General features: G+C 48.5%; 1 long non-coding RNA gene across 4 annotated transcripts in view; it reads right to left on the bottom strand.

Moving 5' to 3' along the window:
- LOC122187342 overlaps positions 1-20591 on the bottom strand; it is a 25058-nt gene extending 4467 nt beyond the window's left edge. The window contains exons 1-4 of one of the 4 annotated variants that reach the window (XR_006181282.1): positions 20510-20591; positions 2212-2363; positions 1325-1924; positions 134-241 (exon numbers count right to left, since the gene is read on the bottom strand). This is a non-coding gene — a long non-coding RNA (uncharacterized LOC122187342). Of the gene's footprint in view, positions 1-133; positions 242-1052; positions 1925-2211; positions 2364-20276; positions 20417-20509 lie in introns of those variants that run through there. The other 3 variants (XR_006181281.1, XR_006181283.1, XR_006181280.1) reach the window with 3 other exon arrangements.
- Between the last annotated feature and the right edge of the window lie 1242 nt (positions 20592-21833).

Here is a 21833-nt window from a genome sequence, read left to right as displayed (position 1 = left end):
CAGGGAAGGGAAGGGAAGGGAAGGGAAGGGAAGGGAAGGGAAGGGAAGGGAAGGGAAGGGAAGGGAAGGGAAGGGAAGGGAAGGGAAGGGAAGGGAAGGGAAGGGAAGGGAAGGGAAGGGTGCTCCAAAGAACCTGAATAGGACCAGAGAGTCAGCAGCCAACCACCAGGAGGGCTGAAATAGAGGTTACAGGGAGAGCATGTCACTGAAGCTGTTCTCAGCAGGGCCTGAGAATGGTGGCCTGAAATAGGAATCATCACACTGGTCAATTGGAAATGGCAGCTGATGGTCACCATGTCAAGCCCCTTCTGTGACCCCTGTGAGATCCCAGTGCTGGAACACACAGCCCCCCATGAGAACCAGGCACCAAATAAGACGCTGTACCTCCATTCTCCAGTTCCTCCAATGCTCAGCTTCAGGAGAACCATCTTGCTCCCTCCTAACCCTCAGCTCACCCAAACCTTACGTCCTTCCTCCCATGTCTCAAAGGTGCCCCAGAGCTGCTGGCTCACGAGCATCCATGATTTGACTTGATGACCTGAGAGGTCTTTACCAACATTAGTGATTGTACAAAGCCCAGGTGAGCAGTGCACTGGGAAGAAACATCATGCTTAATTTCTTCTGCTGCCCTCATTTGTGAGGAGAAGGGGCACTGTCCTAAAGGAACATTTCACACTGCAGCTGCTGAGACACCTGCTCTCAGAGCAGCAGAGCCACTCCTCAGGCTGCGTGAAGCCCAGTCTGTGCATGTCCATGCATTGCACTGTCAGCAAATTGGGGATTAAAACCTCGGGAAAAGGGCTTTCTCAGCCCAGCAAGCAAAAAGTAGGACAAGCATCCCTACGATGGCCTCACTGAACCCAAATCCAGCTGCTGTGGTATTGTGGGTAGGTGACAAATCCCAATGTCTTTCTCACCCTGAATGTCCCACAGCTTTGTTTACCTGTTAAAGGATTCAGTTCCAGTGGCAGAGATGGGAAGATCTCTCAGCAATACCTCAGAGCACTTTTCACTCACAGAGCCATGCTGCCCAGAGCAGCATATTTAGGAGGTAAAAGCTGGCGAGCCTTGCCCTGAATTCAGCACAACACTATTTATCTAAGCAGAGAGCAATAATAACACAGCAGAGATTTCATTTCCTTTCAACACATAAGAACTCTGCTGAGCGAAGGTGAGATTAAATAATACAATAGACAGAAAGCGAGCAAGGCAAAGGAAGGTTTTAAAGTCTTTCTCCTTTGGCAGGAGTTACAGGAGCCTTCACAGCTAAAGCTCCCTAGATATCCTGAGCCTCTTATTGAAGACAGCCCTGTTGCACACTCACCTCCAGCAAGACCTACGCCTGATGAAGTTAGCAGAATGTAATACAGACTGCCTTGGGCTTTGCCACTCTAAACATTCACCCAGCTTCTTCACCATGCTACAAAACTGAATTTTTTTCCTTTCAAACGCATGGGAAGAGGCACTGCTTAGTTCTGAAGGACAATGAGCAGCGTAAAGGAATCCAAATTCTTGATGTGTTGGCGGGGGCCTTGGCTCAACAAAGGGCTTGATATGTGCTGAAGCCAGGATATATCCAGGAATAAAACATAGGTGAGATTGAAGCACGTTCTCAAGCAGATCCACTCGGGCTCCATCAGGCAGCATGGGCAGCACAGCCCACCCAGAGCTGACGAACCACAAAGCAAGCGATATACGTGTAGGAAGGGAAGGAATGCTCCAGTGAGGAGCACAGAAGGAGGAGTGACATTTTGGCACTTTATTGCAGTCAGAAAGCTGGGTTTTGGCTGTGCCTCACGGCTTTATTTCCAGCCAACACAACAGAAGATGCCGTGCCTCCTGTGCAAGAGCCCATCGATGCCATTGGAAGCCACAATGCTCCTTATCGCCGAAGACGTCTTGAGATCTGAACAGGAGCCAAGAGCTGCAATGAAATGTAAGACTTAATTATGTCTGACAAAAGCAAATCAATTAAAGGCTGCTTCACATCTGTGTCGTTTTGATCAAGGCTTCTGTTTTCCCATCTCTCCTCCGCTCCCTTGAAGAAATCTGAATATTTATCGCCAAGAATTAGGTCAAAGCCTAGGAGTGAATAAATGTTTCTCTGTGCAGGAGACAAGGAAAATCTCTGATTGCTAAACATGAAGCAAAATCTGCATTAGCTCTCAGGACTGCCAGGTAAAGCCTCCACCCATAAAGGAAGGAACTCACCTGTGCAGTGCTGTGCCTGTGCAGCCTGAGCTCTGCAGAAGCAGTGGGACTGAGCACCAAATGCCCAGGATAAAGGTGGTTTATTTCTCCAACATCCATTAGATTTGCTTTTAAACCTGCAGTTTATGCCCTTTCAGGGGAGATCCGGGACTCTGCAATAGCAATTCCATGGGTAGTTATTCACAAGGCATGACTACAAGACCTGAAAAGAAAAAGACTTACATGGAATGCACAGCAATGGCAAAACTCGTGTGTTTGGTGCAAGAACCCAGCCAGCACACCGCCCTAACCAAGCGCAAGTTGTTGCAGGAACTACATGAGATCAGCAGCATGCTGAGCCTGGCAAGATGTTCCCACTGCATCCCCTGCTGTGTGCCTTGCAGGTGAGCTCACAGCAGAGGCTGCTCACTGGCCAAAAGCCATGGGAAAAAAACCATCCCTTCCTCTGCCAGCCCCATAGGAAGGCTGGGCTCTCCCCCAGGCACTGTGATCTGGCCATCATCTTCATGCTCAGCCCCATCCTTGCTCCCTGTGGGCCATTCCTCAGGGAAACTTCAGTTGGAGACTCACAGAAATGATCATCCTGGTGGAATAATTATATCTGTATTGAGCTAATTCCTCTCCTCAGAGCCTGCCAAATATTAAGCAAAAGCAATGCAGCGTGCTTTGTCACCCAAGTGCATCGGACAAGGCTGACACTAAGTGAAAACCAGTGCTGACAGCATCGCTCTGTGTTCAACATGAATATATATAAATATAATACTTGGGGGAGAGGCTCGGGCTGGATGTTAGGAACGTGCTCTGCCCCCAGATGCTCAGGGAGCATTGGGACAGTGCTCTCAGCCATAAGGTTTGGGTGGTGCTTGGTGGGGCCAGGGGGTGGACTCCATGATCCTTGTGGGTCCTTTCCAACTCAGGATATGCTATCATGCTATAGCACTGAAATCTTTCAAGGGAAAAAAAAACAATTTTCCCCCCTCCTCTGTTCATCTCTCTATTACGAGATTTTCCATCCCTGGTAATTTACAGCTTTCTCCATCCCAGTGGGATTGAAAATTAGCTCTGTCACCCTGTCTATCCAAAAGCACTGTACAACTGGCAGCAACACTGATTGCCCAATTTTCTTCAATAGTTAACTCTTCTACCATGAGGAGCAGGATGATCTGTGGCCATGCTGCCAGTGTATCTTCTGATTTTATACATTTCTCTGTCCTTGCCATGCACTGTCACGAGCAAAGGAGAAAAAGTACACTGCCCAAAGTGGCAGTGCAAGAAATGCTCTGCAGCCCTGCAACGCCACTGGGGTGCGAAACATGGGGTGACAAGGGTTCAGTTGGAACATTTGTGCTGAGGGTTCAGAAGAGGAACAAAAACCGAGCAAGGCATCAGCATGGAGTGGCTAGAGGAGGATTATTGACTGCTAGCCCATGAACGCCAGGCAGTGAACAGGAAGGAGTAGCTGGAAGTTACGGGCAGGCAGATACTGGATGCCAACAGCAGGCTGGGACAGCCTGGTTCCCAAACGTGCATGTTTCCCAGGGCTTCCTGCCAGTAGCACTGCTGGGTCTGCACCAGGCCCTTGCAGAGATGAGCAACACCAGCACCTAAACCTAACTTTGCCCCCTTTCCCAAGAACAGCCCATGCTGTAAGCAGACCCCTGAACCCCCGTGGACTGGTTTACACATCCTTATACACAGGAAAGCAGCGATGGAAATGACAGATTTTGTTCTTAAACAGGAGCAGCTAATGAAATGTCTTGCAGAGATGGGCTGCAGAGGTTGGGTGGAGAGATCCCAAGATGAGATGGAGTCATTTTGCTCTGTGATAAGATATCTAGAAAAGAAAAGAACCACGGGTACCAATGTATTGCTATTTCAGGCTCCTTCCTGCTCCCAAAGCCATCAGACACCTCTCTAAGCCAGAAACATTGCACACACAAGGCTATTACCAGCCTGCATACAGTAAGACCATTTTAGCTAATGAATCCCCTTCAGAATCTGAATTAGCATCTCTTCTGATTCCTGATGGCTCACAAAGAGCCCACCAGTGACCCCAGGAGCTTTGGGGAGCTGCTCCAGGGACACAACCCAGCCTTAGGAAACTGCTCTGCCTCTTCTCTCAAGGCCTTTCGTTACACCCAGGAGGCAAGCAGCAATATTTATGGCATTACCCAATAATTAAACTCATTGTGATTTATCCTCTTCCACAATGCTGAAGATCTTTATGGATTGATGAGTTGGCTGGATGCAGCAGATCTGTGGCCCTCCAGCACTTTGAGGTGGACCAAGGACCTCCTCTGCCCCCCTCCCACAGAAACTCATGTCTCCTGCAGAAACCTTTTAATTTCTTCTTCCTGCTGCTCTCATCTAATTGTCCCACTCTTATTTAATTCTGAAAACTGCTTTTGGAAGTCTTTGTATGTGAAAACTGAAGTTCTGTCCAGTCAGATGTTTACTTGTGCAAAAATAACCTCAAGAAGGGCTGGGCTTACGAGGTTCTGCCATGCTGGGCATCAGAAAATGCATCCTTTAAATAATCTGTGGCACCAGAACACAAACAGCCACTTCCCAGCACCAAATCATCCCATAAGTGTACATGAACAAGGCTGTACACCCCATTTCTACACCATGTTCCAGAGCCAGGCTCTGCTTGGGTCTCCCCTGGAGCCACCACCGAGTTTTTTCAGTGAAAGAGCCTCTGCATTTCCTTCTACCTTAGAAAAGGCCAAAAACAGCACCACAAAACCTAGCTCTGCAATTACAGAAACTTGTCTGTTAATCACAGCTTAATTGTTTCATACCTTTTGTTAACCTTCTGCTAAGTCCTGAACTACTAACTACTCAGATGGTGATAATTCTCATCATTGATGCATGAACCCTGGGGCAAAATCATTCAAACATCTTAACATTTGCACTCTCTTGTTTGAAAGCAACATCAAATATTCAGAACAGAAGCCCGAGTGGAAATGAAAGGCCTTGCTGGAATAGCAGATGTTCTAAGCAGAGCTCCTACTGCTGCAGGTGAAGGGCAGCTCCAGAGGTACAACCAGCACCACTCCCACCACTGGTACCTGGCTGAGCAGCATCTGCACATCTTCTACCCCAAAGCATCATAGAATCATAGAATATTTGAGTTGGAACGGGCTCATAAATATCATTGAGTTTAACCTCAATAGTGCAACTTTCATCCTCCATCGCCATCTCATCACAGCAGGGGGGAAAGGTGAACCCACACCAGCTGTAGCATTGGGTAGCACCCCAAATTACACCAAAGGATCTGCACTTGAATTGTACTGCCTGTAGGTATGGTCGGAGCAAGGTGCAGCTCTGGATGGGAGCTGAGGCACAGCAGGGAGCTGGTTCTCAGCCCAGCACAATGCCTCGTGTGTTTTCAGAGCAGAGGGAAGGAGAAATGGAGTAAAAAATTGGCCAAAGACATGAGTTTCTGTGGGAGGGAAGCACTGGAGTTCCTTAGTCCTCCTCAGAGTGTTGGAGGATCCCAGATCTACTGCATGCATCTCAGCAACATGGTTTTCCAAGGCACAGGCACCTTCAAGCCTAGGGCAGCATCCAGCCATTACTTCCCTCGTTGAGGACCAGCTGCATCCCAACGCTTGAGTTGAGCCATGGAGGAAAGCCAAGCTCTATCAGAACCAGAGGGATGGAACTGCCACACCAAAAGTCTTTTCTTTAGCACTTCACCCACTCTTGCAGGAAATATATTTTCAACTCCCCTTCTGCTCTTCCTTTCTCCAAAGCAATAGGCGGCAGCTTTTATTAAGAAAAAAAAATAATAATAATAATCTGCAGGGCATGTGTGGTCAATGGCTTCTTAATAACATTTTTAGCATTGTGTTCCCAAGGGCTCATGTAAATAAAAAATGAACAAAATAAAAAGAGAGGAAAAAGCACAGCAAAACAAATAGCTTGTGCACAGTCTGCTTGGAGTGCTTAATAATCCCCAAAGTAAAAGGCACTGCAGGGGAGAGGCAGGAGCCACGATCCCAATTATACCCTGTCTGTCCTCCTCATAAACCAGAGAGATGGGGCTGCTGCTGGAAGACACTGATCCTAACGCTGCTAAAGACCCATATTGCAGGAATATGGGATTTGATTTTGATATGAAATTGCAGGAATGCTCACAGGAATCAAACTCTGAGCTTGAACTGCTGAGGTTTTGCTAAAGGACAGTCTGGATCTTTCCAGACAGGCAAAATTTGCAGCTGCCCCTGAGCTTGAGCATTTAAACACACAGAGTGGGGCTGAGGTGCTTCCAAGCAAAAAGGGACAACACTCCGAGCTGGAGAAGGCCAGGACAGGTGGGATGATCACCAAATGCTTCCAGCCTGACCCCACAGTGCTCCCAGCTGGGGCAGGAGCACTGCTAGGGGATCTCTGAAAGGCAAAGGCATCACTGCCATTCTGCAGGAGACCCTGACATTGTCACCACTCCTTTGATTCATTGCATGGCTTCCACAGACAGCAGTGCACAGATGAAGTTCAATGCTGCTGATTTCTCCCCCATTGCTGTAAGAACTCAGCTCTCTGCACCTCACAGCATAGGGCTGCTCCTCGCCACCTCTTACACTGCAAATATCTCATGTTTAGCATCCCTTAGCCTGGACTCAACAAGATGAGAATAAGGAAGAATGATGAAAAAGAAAAAAAAAGCCTCTTTTTTTCTTTGAAAACAACTTCAAGCTTTCCTTGGAAAGGAATTATCTGTCATTTGTACCACACTCAGCAAACGCAGCATTGTGTTACACGGACCTTTTAGGAAAATTAAAGGGCTGTTACTGCTCCACTCTGCTGCAGGGGAAGCTGACACCGTCACTTACTAATAAGATTAAGGGATTTCAGAATTTCATTGCAACTCCCTCAGTACCTGGATGGTTCCCCAGCCTCACTCGCAGGTACCTGCCAGAGTTACTTCATGCAACTGAGAATGGGAGAATTAATTACCAAATTGAATGAAAGCCCAGAAAATCCACCGGGCACAGCCTCCTCAGCTGATGGTGACGCTCTGCAGCACAGCTCCCCATCCTGCTCCAATCCAGCTGTCCACGCTGTGCACTTCACCCACGCTTCACCTGCTTGTGCAAACAGGGACATCTTGCAGAGAAACAGATGCAGGCAGCCCTGCTGCACCTACCACCTGTTGTTCCCATCCCACTGCCATCACCCCACCCCAATGCTGCCCCGAGGCAAAGGGACATTGCAAATCTCAGCAAACCCAGAGCCTTGCTGTGCTCATCCCTCCACACCTGTGCCTCTACCAGCCACCACTGCCACCCTACATGGAAAGCAGTGCAGGATTCCCTCCTGCTGACAAACCACAACGCTCACACACTCCCAGCACTGCTCTCTTGGCTTTCACAGTGTAACCCTGCTCCCTGCAACCTGCCTGCAGCGTGCAAGGCGAGTTATCAGCACTCCCAGACAACCAAGCAGTTTGTTTTCACCACAGTAATCGCACATGGAGATGAGAACCTTAATCGAATGCCTGCTTTTCTCGACGCAAACGTAAGCAGGGATTTTTGTTCGGCTGTTTTCCAACAAGGATTCCTCATGCCCTGCATCTGCTAAGTCACTCATTGCCACTTGCAAGGCTCCTCCAGGCTGGGAGCTGGATGCCATGCCTCTAGGGCTACTCATTGCAGGACAGCAGAGAGTTTGCCCAATTAGCAACTGCTGTTAATTCAAAACATCTCAGCAACGCAAACGTGTAATTGGAGCAGCTCTCACTTTGGTGAGTCATGGGATGGGTCCATTGATTTCTTTCCCGGATCGATAGCAAACAAGAGCGATCTCAGGAAATCAGCTGCACATTCCCTTTGCAAGGTGCATCATCTGAAAGCTGTGGTTACCCCATGCCCACCCCAGGGGTGCCCACTCTCCTGCTGCTTGCAGCAAGTCGCCTTCAGCCTCTGCCTTAAGCGCTTGGGAAGTCTGAGATGTTGAAGAAATAGGTGACACTTGAAGAATATCCAGAGTGGCAGTTTCCATTTTGGTTTCCTGCTACTAAGCATTTTGTGACATCCTTATTTATAGCATTGTACTGATAGGTGAGATATAAGTGGTCATTCTTTCAGGTTATATTGCTTCAACGAGCAGCAGAAGGATCCCATATATGTGTCAGGTACTAATGGGAGAGATTACCAGACTGCAGATCTCAGGACAGAGCTTCTACCTATCATCTAAAATAGGTTTTCCTATTGCCCTCTACCTCTTCTATCTTCTCAGCAGCCATGTTGCTGCACCCCAGCTACACGCATGGTGAAAGGAGGCATCCTATGATAAGACAGAAGCAAAGCTGAAAGCGCCAGAAGCACTTCTGCTCCTGCCAGGAGCTGAGCTCCTCATGCAGAAGGATACGATCCATCCATCATTGGTTTAGATGCAATTTGTGATTCAAATACCAATTATTTCCCCCAGAATGAGCACCTGGAGGAAAACATTCCTTCCAACTTCAGAGCAGAGCCAGCCAGCCCCACACCCCATGCATCTTTCTGGTTATCTCCGGCCCCAGGTTGCCAACAAAGCATCCTCTGCAGAGCTTCACTAGCCAAACTGCAAACCAAACACTGCCCAACAAGCAGAAGAGCACCATTCCATCAGCCCAGCTGTCCCTTACTCAGAGAGTGCCTGACACTCTATAGCAGCAATGAAAATGAAATAAAAGATTGAAAAAAAAATATGGAAAGAGGAAAAAAAAAAAAAAAAAGAAGCAGCAGCAGCATTAAGCTGGGAATGTGGCACTATCACCCTGCCAAGAAGCAAAGCTGAGATCCTGCACTGATCTCAGAGGCAGAGCTCAGGAGCTGGCAGCTATCCAAGTGACTGCTTCCATCCCTCTTGCAATAGACGTGGAATTTAAATCAGGTATTCCAGCCCCGCTCCTGCTTTATAGCTGTAATTGCTTCAAAGAGCATCTCACACTTGCTATATCAAGTGCCAAGCATGAAGAATTGCCAAAGGAAAACTAAGGTGGAATTACAGCTACAAGCCAACTTAGCTCAAGCCAAGGCAGATTTTCCATTGCTCACTCCGGAGCAGCATCAGACCTGTGTGAGGAGCTGCAGGGATGGGGCACATCCCCAGGTCAACTCAGCCATCCTCTCCTCCCATTTTCAACCACACTCTGCAGTTCAGGAGAGCAGCAAGGAGCTCCTGCAGGTGGGGATCATCCCATCCCAATGGGAGCCCATAACCAGCCGGCCCCATTCCTGAGCAGCCATTTCAGGACTTTCAAGCGTCGTTCAAGAAACACCCAGCAACTCCTTTACTAAATGGGAACATGGGATCTGTGGGTTGTTGTTTTTTCCCCCCTCAGTTTTTGTAGCTTTGCAGAAACGTTGCTTAATTCACAGATCTATGTTAAAATAACCTTTTGGAAGGTTGCGATTAACTCGAGTGCATGAAACTATTCGCATTATAGGTTGTTTTTCAGCCCTTGGCAAGAAAATGCTTACCCTGTGATGAACTCATCCCTTTCATATGAGCCAGGACAACTTAGTGCCATTCTACTGAAATCCCTACTGGTTTCAGAAGGAAACTGTTTAAAGTCAGTTCATTTCATTACGCCAAGTCTGAAGGATGAAACACTTAAAAACTGAGAAAACTGCCACGGTGTCCCCTCTGGGTCCCACATACAGAACAGGATCTGCTTCACCCCAGGAAAAATCCCCACGTGGAGCAGCACAAGCTGGACACGTTTCCACGCAGAGCTGGGGGAGGAGAGAAAGCCTTAATGCCTGTCAACAGATCCTACCATTTTGTAGTGCTTCCCCTTCCCAACTGCTGTGCTGGCAGAGGGGAGCGTTGGGGATGTTCCCAGCCCAGTTGTAGTAAATAAATCCTGTGCTCCTCCATCTGCTGTGCTGCTGGGCTCACAGGAAGCCCCCGCAGTGCCACCGAAGGCAGGGACACAGTGCCAGCTCACCAGGAGCTGGGTTTCAATGCTCCTACCCTAAAACCAGGCACTTTAGGGGAAGGCACCCTCACTTTTCCCTTTGATGGAAAAATAAACCTGCCCTGCATCACAGCCCAGTGTCAGCAGCAATGTCACACTAGCAGAAATATGAACATGCAATGAAATAAGTAAAGCTAAAACTCAATCCCTTACACAGCTCCTGGTCGGTGTACCAGCAGCAGGGGGATGAGCAAGATGCCCATCATGGCTCTGTTACTTATACAACACCCACAGACTCATTCAGATGCAGAATATATCCCATAGCAGAGCCAACCCAGCACAGCCCCATGCTCCCTCCATGGGAGGTGTGTGGTTTCATTACAAGGGGACCAACAGATCCATCAGCATCTCCCTTGGAGGGGGCAGGCACTGCAATGGCAAAGGTTGTTGTGAGCATGGAAGGACTTTCCAGTGCTTCTTCTGCAGGAGCAGACAGGCAGGCAGCTGCAGGCTGGGTTCAAGAAGCTCCATTTTCTGCAGAGCCCTTCCTTCAAAGGGGAGCTCCACTCAGCTCTGTGCTTTTGATGCAAAGGACACTGCAGGGCTCCACCTGGCTGCTCAGCACCCACCCTCAGCAGCGTGAGCACTGAGACAATTACCTGCCCTTCTCCTTGCTAATTGCTCTCGGAGAAGAAGAATTTCTAGAGGAAAAAAAAAACCACTGAAGTCCAGCACGGTGCCTCTGAAGTACAAGGCAGAAGACCTTTATCTAGCAGAAAACACAGAGTTTGCGTAGCGTCCCTGGGAACTGCAGACTGCTCAGTGGAAATTAAAGGTCATCCTTTTTTATTATTTCTTACAGAGATGCAGCCCAAATCTAGGATTTTGAGAACAGAAGAGAGATAAAAGACAAAGCTCCAAACACACCTTGTTCCTTGGTGTCCTTCCTTGCAATAAATAGAGAGAGGGAAGACATCTGGCACAAGAATGGAAGGGAACACTGGGAGCTTTGTTCCAGCAGCCCTGGGCACCATGAGTTCTTCCTTCCAGGGCTGGGTTCCCCAACAGGGTTGGGTTGCCCCAAAGTCATAGGAGGCAGTGGGGCAGTGCTGGGGCTGAAGGCAGCGCCATGTGCCCGTCTGTCTCCTCGCCTCCCCCCACGCTCCCACCTGCAATGTGTTTGCAGAAAACTCTTTTCTGCAACGTCTGCCACTCCACAGTCATTAGCATCCTCCCACCATTTGGGCTGTCATTTTCCCTAATGATATATTTAAAGAAAATGATACCACAGGCAAAGCATTTCTCACTGATTACAACACATGGCAAGTCCCAGCACCAGGCATGAGTCAGCCGTCATCACTCTGTTTTTGCTGCTCCTCCCAGAGCCTCAGGGCAGCCCGTGCAGATCTGCTCTCCCAAACCCACCCATATGGGGGTCCTGCCCCACACAGGTGCCTCCTGCCCCAACTTCTGCACCGCCACGAGATACAGCTTGAGCCCAAATAGATGGGTGCTGCGTGTCTAAACGAGGGCAGTGCTCATGTGGAGACTTGGTGAGGTTTTACACAAGGCACAGCTACGGCTGGTGCATTTGTTAGACGCATTTTTTCCCCTTTATGGCTGAGCTATAGCAATTGCACAGCAAAGCTCAGGGAGCGGATCGCACGCGCAACCCATCCATCCTGGGAGCTGCAGGGCAAACAGAGGCTATTTTAAAAGACTGAAAACCAAGACAAAAAAAAAAAAAAGCAACAAAAAGAGAAGCCAAAGCCAGCTCTGTGAGCAGTTCCTAATGCAGAGAGATCCAGAGACGCCGCTAATACCACCTGGGAGTTCATTTATTGCCATTAAGTTGATGAGCAGCAGTATAAAATGCACAGACAGACAGCTGTCATGTACACCCCTCATTAGAAGCTAGGCTTCCTCAGAGGCAGCTCCCCTCCAGAGAGCTGCCAAACGTTCCATATTTGTCTCAAGCATTTAAAATAAAACCCGGGGAAGGACAAAATGTTACCTCTCATTTCAAGAGCAGTGACTGAGCCCACCGATTCTGACAGGTCCACGTGGAAAGCTCAGCACAGCCCATGTCTTTGAGCACACAAGTTTGGTTGGTGCACCATGCACGTGCCTACAAGTCCACCTGGTGCAGCTGCTGCTGAAAGCTATGCACTGGGCAAGGCCAACTGGGCTTGCAGTCATGCTGCAATAAGCAGATCTGCACCCTCTGTATGTTTGCTCACCTCGGGTTAACAAAAACTTCAACTTGGATTAGAGAAGAGGAAAACATTTCACCGTTCTCGCAGCGCTTCTCACCAAAAGGCCCATTTTAATTGCTGTGCTTGCAAGGAACAACTAGAGGAAGAGACAGAGCACATCAGGAGCAAATCCATCAAATCCAGCACCAATGGGAATGGGGTAGGAGCCAGGGAGCGGCATCCCCCCGCTTGCAGCTCTTTAGATGGGAGCAATATGGAAGCAGCCTCCCCTCCACCCAACCCTACAGGCAAATTGGGCTGCCAGGATCCCAGGACACCAACACTGCTCACACCTTGTCATACAAATTACTGCAGTGCAGCTCACACAAGCATGGCACAGAGATGTGTCTGTTGCTTTGCATCTGCAGGGATTTCGCACTGCACAGCGCATGCAGAACAGCCAGGGGACACTCAAGGGGCTGAAGGCAGCGCCCAAGGACACAGACATGGTGCTCAGAGCCAGCACTCCCAGCAGGGCTGGTGGCATCAGAAATCCAATGGCCAAAAGTGGGGAAATGGGGATTTGCAGCTGCAAAGCGTCCTACACAGTGGTACCTGCTTTGCAGCACAGCTCCAACAAGTCATCCTCATGATTGCATTCCTTTCTGTTGCCTTGGTGAGCATGGGAAGACAACACCCAGCAGAGGTGGGAGAGGACACCCAGGATCCCCCAGCTCAGATGGAGTAGGGCTCTCCATCACAAATCCTTAGCACACAGTACAGAATGGGAGCTTATTCTCTACGTCAAACTGGGAAAGTGCCTCACTCGATGCTTTGCTGTGCTCCTCTTTACACCTATTAAGCAAAGTTCTTAATTATTGAGGGGGGTGGCAGCAAATGCTCAACCTGTCAGCACACTGAGTGTTTGCCCTTCTCAAGGATTAATTTCTAATGGGTGAGTAATTTAGAAATTTCAAAAGTATCAGGTGTGTAATTTGGAGCACTGTGTCACTAACTATAAAGCTCGCAGCCGTGTGGATTTCAATCAGATCGGAGCAATTTAACTTGCAAAATACAGGTTGCAGTTCTGGAAGGCATGGAAATGTCTCCTTTTGTCTGAAACACACACTCGTGTCTCTCACCAGGAGATGCTGTTGTCAGTCACTCCGATTCCAGCAGGCATTATTACTGCTAAATGCTGTCTTTGCTATTTTGGGAAGGAAAAAATGAATTTCCACAAAGCTCTGCAGTTGCATTGTGGCTCAGCATTGCTTTGCTGGTGCCCATTGGTAACACGGGGCAGCAGGAACGGCTTGCAGCAGGCAGCCTGCAGGGAAGGAGTTGCTCAGGCTCTGCTCGTAGAGGAAAAGCAATGGGTAAGAGCTACAGAGTGCCACTGTCCCCAAAGCACACAGATCCATTTATCTAGCAGAGCTTGAGGGTTTTTCCTCTCCTTTCTCACCATATTTTCACCAAAGGAACGCCATGAGAAGAGCACACAGAGGTGCATGGCACCACATAGGGACAGCACTCCCACCAGTGGGCGACATCTCAGAGCATCACCAGAGCCATGAGCAGGGTCCTGTCCCGGCAAGATTTTCCCCATGCACTGTGACACAGTCTCTGACTCCATCACAAATGCAAAGAAAAAATCCTGGCCAGAATCTGAGATTTTCCCCAAAGAAGCTCTGGAGCCCATAGGGACAGCAGCAGCACACAGCCCAGGGGAGATGCTGCTCCCACTGACAGCAGCAGGGCAGGTTTTGAAGCATGGTAATGAAGCAGGATATGGCTGATTTGCATTTCTGTGGCCTTGTTTGGATCAATATAAGTTTCATACACTGTGTTTGTGCTGATAAGTGCATGCAGGCACCCATATACAGCTTTGTGACGCCCCGTCTCCCTTTGGTTTCCCTCAATCAAGCTGTCAGAGACAAAGCCAAGCTCCAACAGCTCCTAAAGATCTCCAGAAATATCACCAGGACAAGCTAAGAAAAGCTTCCACCATCAGGATACACAGCAGAAGCTGAAAGCTGGCAGCATGCAACACCAGCTAGGGTTCACATGGACCCCAAAGCTGCAGTTTGCTCAACATAAAGCCACCTCCTCACCCACCACATGATCAGTCCCAGCATAGCTCCTCACAGTAGCCTGCCGAGGGTCATCATGCCAATAATGCATTTTTCTCTATTTCTCCACCTTGCTGCTTCCTGTAGCATCCTTGCGCCTTCAGAAAAGCCTGTATTCACAAAGGAATATGAAGACAGACACCAGGTTTGCACTGGCAGTGCTGTAGCAGCCACACAGAAGCAGATCCTCCTGTTGTTTCCCAACCATAGTCCCAGGGAAGATGGGAGATGCAGCTTCACAGCACAGCTGTGACCGCTGGAGAATGCACACATCCATCTGCCCTCCACTTCCATAGGGGTGTGGGTATCCCAAAGAAGCCAAGAAAATGCTCTGGGCTCTATTAGAGTAAGTAAAAAAAAAATAAAGTATCTAAACAGATCACTCAGGAGTTCAGGACTAAAGACAAATGGCTGAAGGAGAAGATGAAATCATTCTCCCATCAGGCACATGGGGGCCACAAGGATGTGCTCACAGCCCAAGGCTCAGTGCTCTGCCACTGTCTCCACTCCTCACACCAGACACCCCACAATGATGAGCGATGCAGTTCAGCTCCATTCCCTTCTCAAGAGGAGATAAATGTGCCAAGACGACACAGAAATTGAGATGCCTGAAGTCAAGCCATTAAGATACTTAAATATTCCCTGTGCTCGAGCTAAGCGGTGCCTTAAAACCATCCGGTGACTCTGACAGCTTTCATCTCATCTGGATGCATCCATCAGTGGGACAGGTCTGGGAATGACGGCCATCCTGTGCCACTTCTGCTTCATTTCTGCACGCTTCTATCCCACCTGCTCCTCACCCTGCATGTCCTGGGACTGAAGGATCCACTTAGAAGTGCTTTGGTTTAGGCTGCAGACTCACTGGTGATGTACTGGAATATTTGCTTTAATTGTTCTGGTTTGATTCTTCCCTGTTCCTGCTAAGGTCTGTCCACAAACAGGCAAAACACACAGTTTCTACCAAGTGCTCAAACATTGATTTTGCTTCATGCTCGCACAGTTCTCTCATTAAGACAAGCTGCCAATAGTTCCATCAGCCTCTGGTCTGCAGAGTTGCAGAAGGAGAGGGCATCCAGGACCCCATCCCACTCCCAGGTATGGAACAAAGCTCCAAGACAAACTTAAACTGCCTCCAGACAGATTTACAGCTGGGATGGGCCAGGAAGCACCTTTTCCTACCTGACAGGAAGAGCTATAAAGGCAGATCCTGACTTATTTCAGATCTTGTTCAGAGCTAATAGCTACTTTCTGCCCTCAACCCTGCTGTGAATATTTTACTGCCATTTACATTCATTCTTAGCCCCAATTTTGCTGCTGGCACCAGGTTCAGCCTGCTTCGGATAATCAGCAAAAGCAAGTGACATGTTCTGTTCTCATTTTTGTTTGTGCGGATGACTACAGAAGTAAAATCATGTTGCTGTCATGCCTAATGCCGGCAGGTTTTGTGCAAGTGCTTCCCCACAGAGCCCTGCCAGCAGAGCTCATTCCTAATCCCTTCTAACCTCCTCCTGCTCAGGATCTGGGGCCGCTTCCAGAGCTGACAGCCAGCGGGGTGGATTTCAATCCCTGCCTCCAGGACATCCTCTCCTACTACGCAAGAATAACTTTGTCTTTGAAGGTGCCCATTCACGGGGCCATCTGCCCGCTGAGATCACTGCACAAAACTGAGTCCACCGCCCTCGCCTCCAACCCCATGTCCATCCCCTGAGATCCATTGCTAGAGCAGCAGTCCTACCCAAATACACCTCAGTAGGTGGCAGAAAGATCAGACGGCAGGGAGGAAAAAACGTCGTGCTCTTGAATATTCAGTATTAATTGAGGAAGTGGATGGGAAAATCGGGTACACTCTGCACAAACACTTAATAGGCCAGATGGGTTGGAGTAATTCTAAGCAACGGTTTAGTAAATGTCTTAAGAAGAAAATGAATGCAGCCACAGAGCTGCATAAGTGGCATTCAATAAATACTTCAATCAACATGCATTAAAGACCAGAATAAAGGCTATTTGCAATTTTCAGTAGGTAAAAAAAAAAAAAAGCTATGATTTTAATGAGACATGAAGGCTAATTAGTAACTGGTACTTAATAAGACAGCGATAGTCAATGGGAAAAAAAAAAAATGGAAAGCACCCATTTGAAAACATCGCTACCACAGAACTGTATTTTTCCTTTTAACATCATTCCTGAACAGTTTCCACCAGGAGAATTGACAAGCAGATGGTTTTTCCTCATTTAAGCAGTAAGCCCTGCTACAATGGGGTTGGGGAGGAGCACGCAGGTTGAAGCAGCACAAGGGCATGGGTTACCCACACAGTGGATGGGGGGGGGGGGGGGGGGGGCCGGGGGTGCAAAGCAATCTTCTCCACAGCAAAAAGTGTGAGCAGACGTGCATCACTAACCCGGAACCATTTCTTCTTTCCATGGTAGACAACCTGCTTTTCACAGCCTTTGCTTTGAAGCTCAGAATAAGAATGGCACGTGTCAGTGGGTACTGAGAAAGCAAAGACTCTTTCCAAGCTAACAGGCTCCTCACCACTTCCCCTTGTTTTCTGCATCCATCTGTGCGCACAATTGGACAAACTTCTATTTTGAACCACATTGTTGCCATGCTGCAACATTACTCCATGGCAGGAGCAATTCTGCTCATCAAGGAGAAGCCACCTGTGGCTCCAGGAGGCTGACATCTGTCTTACTGCCTACAGAAAGCCCACACAGGGAATATTAACTCTGCCTGCAAGCCGTCAGCAGCTCTTGCTCAGACACTTCTTGAGGCAAAGCCAATCCACGTGGGCATCTCCCTGGGGTCCTGTCCTCACCACCCTGCATCACCATGCCCTGTCCTCGTGGCTGCACCCAGCTGCTCCAGGGCTGTAAGAGAAAGACATCACGGCAACACTGAAAAACCTCTCTGAGGAACAGCAGAGAGGCAGACTTTCAGAAAACACTCAGAGAAACAAACGAATCATCTAAATTAGAAGATGAGCTTCAAAAGCTGTTGCTTAGGCAGATCTGTGATCTAATCCCATGAGTCACGGCAGCTGTGCCTGGAAAGCAGCACAGACCCTGCCTTGGTTTCTAGCAAAGCAGAGCTTCCTTTCACCACCTGCCCTGTTAGCTTCCCCATGGCTTCACAAAGCACTGGGACACCCCTGCCACCACTCCCAGCCTTTCAGCCTGGTGCCAGCTTTACCAGGGCTGAATCACTCCCTGTATCCAGGTTTCCATCTGCACCATTAGAAAGCAGCAGCACTGCAAAACCGTGAAGACCTCTGTGACACGGGAAAGTTTGAAGGTGAAGGGGACATGCTCATAGGGAGCCAGCATTTCTGGGAATGAAGCAGAGTGAAAGATAAGCCTTCAAGAAAAGGTTAAAATTAACATCCTGATTGAGATACAGCTCACAGAAGTCAGCTCAAAGAAACAGGCAGGAGGATGAGTGTGAACAGAGTCCTAGGGAAGACTGGGATGTAAAGGATGCAAGTGTTTCATCTTCTGCCTCTCCCATGAGCTAACCTGGGCACTGGTCTCCTTGGCTGGGTGAGCATCTCCAGAGCTGAGAGAATCCCTCTCACAATTAAAAAAATACCCCTCAGGAGGCAGGCCAGCATGGTGCCACACCATTTCCATAGGCTTCACTCTTCAGCCTTTTATGCTCGCTTACAGTTTGACAATTCTGAGCTGTTACAGCCCTGGCTCTTTGGGATAACCAGTCCCATTTACTGTTCTGGGAGAGCTATAGAAAACGTATGGCTTCAGCAGAATTAAATCATCACCTCCTGTGGAACATCAGGTGTGGAAAACACCAACACAGAACCTACAGCAGATCCCTCAGCATGAGTCTCAATGAGAGACCATCACAAGTTTTAACCATAGGCTATTTTGGGCTATGTTACACACAGGACTGCCTTCCAAAGCATTTGTTCACAGCGTTGTAAGAAAGCAGCAAATCTTGGGTGGCATTCACGATCAGAAACCAGATAAGGGATGCTGCACAGAAGGGAAGAGGAATGCAGGGAGAGAAAGGAACATAGAGAACTGCTTCAGCACCTAGCAGTGTTATCTGTGATGTCAGTAATCAGCATGGAGTTATGATGATCACAGTGAGCAGATCACATGGTGGGATTGCTCCACAAAAGCACTCATTCGCAGTTAAATTTTACACCAAATTGCAGCATGAAAAAGAACAACTCTCCATAGAGGCCAAGGCAGAATTGCCAGAGAATATGGAGGTATTCAACAAGCCCCGTGGAAACAGCGTAAGAGACTCAGTATAGTAAATCCTGCAGAAAAGCATGCATTCATCAGGAAAAATATATATGTATTAAGGAAAAACCTGCTTTATTCTATTTTCCCCTGGTGCACCAGGACAGGCACTAAGGCTTGGCTAAAGCTTTTTCTTTTTTTGCACCATCTCAGTGCCTCTGCTGCGTTTCCCCTCGTCTAGACATCTGCAGTCTGCATGCAGAACGAGCACTGCTGACGACAGAGGGGAGATCTTACTTGCATTTCCCAGCCCCGTTTGCAGCATTTTGCAGACATAACTGATGACGCACTCTGCAAGCCCAGGAGGAGGCTTGGGGCTTGTTACACTTTTTGCTGCATAGACACGTTCTGCAATCACTCCAACCACTCTAGGAGCCTCAGCAAGTATGCAGGCAAAGAAAGGCAGCGAGAGGTCCTGAGCACCATAGGGACACAGCTGGGGAATGCACCAGCTCTGTAACTCGGGCTGGGGATTGCACAAACACGACCCTGAGGATCTCTTGCAAGTTGCACTGCAAAAAATGGAGACTGCAAAAAGAATCTCCAGGATCCCAGGCTCCAGGACCCTGAGCCAAGACCAGATATCAAATCATCTCCCCCATTTCTCCTGCTCTGAGCAGTCAGAACGAATGGGCTCAATCCAGCAGCCTGAAGGTGTCCTCCCTGCTCACTGCCTTTAGGAGCAATGTGAGCTGCCATTTAGTCAATGGGAAAATAACTTGGTTTAGCTTCTTCCCCTGTCATTAGCAGGCATCACATTAAGAACACTGCAAATCACTGAAGAGAGGAAGAAGCACTTGGTGCTAATCAGATTTCATTAGCTGGCAGCACCATGCATCAAAGCAGGCTAGAGACAGCAGAGAGGGAACTGCAGTCCTAATGGGAAACCTCAACACAAGCACCACGTCCTTCTGGATGCAGCATTTCCTTGCTAAACAAACACTGGGGTCCTCTCCACAGCACAGCCAGCGATGCACATATCAGTGAGCACAGAATCCCCATCCTGGAGAGTCTCCCCAACCCCAAGGGTCCCTGGGATGCTCTCACCTGATGCTCTCCTGACAACACATATCTCCTTAATGCAGCAGCAAAAGTCATAATGAGCTTTCAGAGCTGGGACCAGAAGTAAAAACAAGCCAGAACTAGAAATAAGGCACAGATTCTAAATGCAAGGGTAATTTCCCAACCTGACAAGGACATTCAGGGTGCTTACTATCTATCACGCATCACTCAGCCTTGAAATCAAGATGCAACATATGCAAGAGCTCAACCAGAAACACAGGCTCAGGGCGATGACTCGTGGAAGCAGGATTCATTAAGCCACTGAGTCCCATGCTCGTGTCACATCAACTGAGTTCAGCAGAGCACAGAACCCCGTGAAATTAAACCAGCTCAAGGTTTTCCAAATAGAAATGCTTTCATCTGGCACAACTTAACACACGCTGCCCTTCTGTGCAGATCAACCCACGCTGGCACAAAGCCCCACACACCCTCCCTTGCTGTGCAGGGAGACGTACCCAGGTGCATCACGTCTCTGAATAACAGCAGGCACAAAATATGGCACTTACTTTGCAATAGGAAAGTGAGCAGGAATAACAGAAGCACAAGACAAGCAGCAGTGCAGGTGCACATGGTGACAGCACACATGGGTTTTGCTGACAGAGCTCCAGCCCAGCACTATTCAGAATTGTCATCAGCTAGATCTGAACTTGAAGGCAAAATTTAAGTAAGTTTTAGCTCCTTATCACCCAAAAGGAAACACTGATATGCTATCCAACCCCAAACCACCCTTTAGTCCTACCCCATTCTGTTCCAGACTGGGCTCGGGCCTCTGTAAGATGGCACAGCTCAGCATCACTCCTGCAGCAACTGCACCAGAGCTCCTAATTTTCAGGAATACCAGGCACTTAAACCAATATATCACCTGTTATCTAGAGGTGTTGTATGTTGTTAATCCCATAGCACAAATCAATGAGAAGATGCACTACAGCTGTGCACACCCAGCCCACCAATCCCTCACAACTCAGCTGGCTGCATTACCATGGGCATTAAACAGATTGAGTAAAATAGCATGAAAATATAAGTTCCTTAAACTCTCATCAGCTTTTTCCTGCTTTCAGCCTACCAAGAGAAGCTGTTCACTGCCACTGCAGTTACTGGTATTAAATTACCTCCCTAGTGAGACCCACCTGCATCCAGGCTGCGGTGCCGTACAGACACACACTAAGATGCCCAAGATGCATTATCCTCACCCACACACTGGGAAAACTGGGAAGGATGCAAGGCTCAGCCAGGAGATCTCCCTCTCTTCAGCCAGCCCATGGTGGTGAGTTGGGTCTGAACCCAGCCAAAGCATTCTACTGTAGCTTTCAAGCAGCTCCCAGATTCATCACATCTCGGTCACTTGGGGACACTGGAATCACCCAGTTCAGTTCAATAATATAATATGCTTTGTTTCCTTTATTCAGGGATCCAGTACATTTTATACATTAACCTGAGCCCTTCACCAGCACAATTAATTCAGCAAACTGGGCCATTCGTTGGGCCACTGTTGCTGAGAGATGTGCAATACGAGCCACTAAAGTATATAAACAACAACATACGGGATTGCAGAGTGAATTGACAGAAAGTAATTGAGCTGGAAACCAGCCAGGACAGTAAAATAAAATAGTTTGTTTGGATTTCTTTTTTCCAAATAGACCAGAAGTGGTCTAGGCTTCCCATTGCTGCCCAGCTCTGTGTACCAGCTGGGAGAAGCAGCAAACCCATTGGACCAATGCACCAGATCCATGCCTTGGCATAACATGGGGTGAGAATCAACATGCTCTTTCCAAGGACCCAAACGTTTCTATGTACAGCAACCAGTGCAGCTGGGTGCAGACCTCACCTGTGGTTTCTAGAAGAGCAGAACTGCAGCTGCTGAGTCAGGGAGCTAGCTTCTCCCTGCCTGCAGTTCACCTGCACAGCTCTAGCATCTGCAAGCCCCCCACTGCAGGAGCTGCACCTGGCCCAGCTCCTCCTGAGCTGACCTTCAGCCTTGGCTGATGCAACCCAGGAACTCCTGGAGCATCTCTATGGGCAGGACTCAGCACCTCAGAAAGATCTTTCAGGATCAGAGCTCTCCA

The sequence above is a fragment of the Lagopus leucura genome, unplaced genomic scaffold, assembly GCF_019238085.1.
Source record: "Lagopus leucura isolate 7727_CA_CO unplaced genomic scaffold, USGS_WTPT01 Super-Scaffold_100045, whole genome shotgun sequence".
Lineage (NCBI taxonomy): Eukaryota > Metazoa > Chordata > Aves > Galliformes > Phasianidae > Lagopus > Lagopus leucura.
The sequence above is the reverse complement of the archived record's forward strand: the minus strand, read 5'-3'. Positions and strand labels throughout refer to the sequence as shown.